Source organism: Manacus vitellinus, unplaced genomic scaffold (genome assembly GCF_001715985.3).
Source record: "Manacus vitellinus isolate BGI_N305 unplaced genomic scaffold, ASM171598v3 scaffold_1_pilon, whole genome shotgun sequence".
Lineage (NCBI taxonomy): Eukaryota > Metazoa > Chordata > Aves > Passeriformes > Pipridae > Manacus > Manacus vitellinus.
This window is the reverse complement of record NW_021939396.1, coordinates 7,974,232-7,976,736: the sequence shown is the minus strand read 5'-3', so window position 1 is coordinate 7,976,736 and position 2,505 is coordinate 7,974,232.

Genomic DNA, 2,505 nt, shown 5'->3' with positions numbered 1-2,505 from the left:
GACTCCTCCGAGGGTCACTCGGGTTTCTCTGAGCTGCACTTCTCTGGGTGTCCCTGGACTGTCCCGCAGTGCCTGACAGGTGCATCCACCCAGAACGCTCAGTGGGAGCTGATGCTGCAGCCGGGCATCCCTCTGATCCGGCAAAAGGGAGAATCTCAGGCCTTGCTTGGACCGAGTGCTCCTGCCCTGGAGCACTCCTCCCCGTGGGGTGGGGGAGCCCTGGGAACCCCTCCACCTCTGCCTGTGACAGTTCAGGCCCTCTCAGAAAGGTGCTGTCACTGCCAGGATTGTGACTCTGGTCACCTTGTGTTAAGTGAGTGTGTGTTTGATGGCTCCTATCCTGACAGCACTTACATTAAAGACACTGGAGAAATAATAGAAACTGTCCCATGCACAGAGCCTGGAGTTAAAACCACTCCTCACTTTGCACTTTGGCAGATGAAATTGTCCCTGTTCCTCTTCTTATGGATTCTCTTTGTACCAGCAAACCTGGAGTGTTGTGCACAGCCTGAAGAGCAGGTCTTTACCCTTCCTATCCCTCGTCTATCCATAGTAAACCTTGTTAAAGGGTCTGAACCGTGTCCTGGAGGAAAGGCATTTAGACTATGGCAAATTAAGGGAGAGGTGTTTTCTTTGTGTTTAAAAAGACAAGAGTGATGCCTGCTGTATTCCTTGAGATAAATGTACAGCTTCCTTCTGTCAGCACTGAGGATGTGTGTGGACAGAGGCACTGCCTGGAAAGGAGCTGTGCTACCCTACAAGGAGCTCTGACTTCTGTTGGGAGTTGGGGAGCTTGAACAAGGCATGTGGTGCTTGACTTCCAGTGGGCCTGAGCCTCCATGAACACCCTTCCAGCTGTCATTACTTAGTTCACCTTTTATTATTATTATTGTGAGGAAGACATGGAGCTTTAGGAAGGATTTCTCTCTTTGTTTCTGTATTTGCACTACAATAGATTTGGGAATTCCAGCCAAGTCTGTGTCCCATGTGTGAGGCAAGTTTTGTACAGATATAAGCAGAGGAAATTCTTGTTCACAAGAGCCCAGATAAGGAAAGAGTGATGTTTTTGTGAACAGGGATGGGTCTTTCCTGTGTTTCAGCATGACTCTGCTAACCTGGAAAGGGTTAAGACTAGTTTCACCACAATAATAGAGACAAATATCCTTACTCCTAGATAAATCCCATGGAAATTGCAACATTACTTCAAGATGAAAATGTTACTGTAAGTGGGAAAGTCTTATATAATGACTTATATATTTCTTTTATAAAAGGAATTGTAATTGTTAGTGGTATTATCCCAGAGCACTGAAAGAAATCAGATTGCTCAACACAAATCATGCTAAATCAAAGGAAAAGGAAACAAATTTACAATGCAGCTTAAGGAGACATCAGTTCAAAAGAGATAAGATGAAACCAAGATAGGGAGCTCTCAGTTCTCTAATGTTGCTGTAATCACTGAATCACAGGACTGGAAGAGTCCTTGGTCTTATGGCAGAATAAGATCTACCCTCACCATTGTTCCTGCAATAGAGGCTCTGTACATCTCCAAACAGTCTATTTTTATGCTTCTCCATCCTTATCATTTTCATATCTAACCTGAACTTTCCTTGCAGCATTCACTAAGCAAATCACGTTCACCAAGCACATCACTTCTTGTCCTGTCCACCACAAAACAAGGAGGCCAGATTGTCCTGGCAGTAGTCTATACATATTTAATGAATGTCTCTTCCATCCATTTGCTCTTCCTCTTCTCATTTCTTAGGCTAAATAACCTAAATAACCTAATTTCTGTCATTTTCCTCCCCATGGGTCACATTTTCTAGGTGTCTTTTCTGTTTGTTCTGGATTATGTACACTTTTTTCGTGACTTTATTTTCTTTCTTTTCCCTCTTTGAGATGCATACAGCTTGGCTTCGTTCTACAGTGGAAAGTTATCTTATGTCTAAGACTATACTTTGTGATCTGCACTCCTATTTATACATCCTGTGAGATATCTGTCATCCTCACACTTACCCAGAACTGATGACCTAATGAAACTTTGCTGTCCTCAAGGCTTGGGCAGGTGTCACTTGCTCCATATGTGCATAACAGCCTACATGAAGCATCTTGCATTTGCCCTCGCTGGAATGTATTGTACTTTTTCCACCCTGTATGCCCAATTTGAAATAGAACATGTTGAGTACTAAACCTGTCCTCCTCCATGCCAGCAGCCCTCCCCAGCTCTGTGCCATCTGTGTGTTTGGTGAGCCTACTCTCTCTTCAGTGGTGATGGCAAAGCAGTGCAGTGCCTTTAGGTAACAGTCGATGTGCTCATTTTTTGCCTGTATTTCTGAATCAGCCTCAGAAGTACTGGGCATCTTTGTGGAGGGTTACCAAGAGGGGACAAGGTCTTTATGAGCACAGGGACCCACTGCTGCAATGCTCTTGGCTCTGCAGAGTGAGGAGGATGCCTGACCATTCTGGGAGTAGGAAAGGGGGGAGCCTGCCACAGCCCTGGCTGCCACT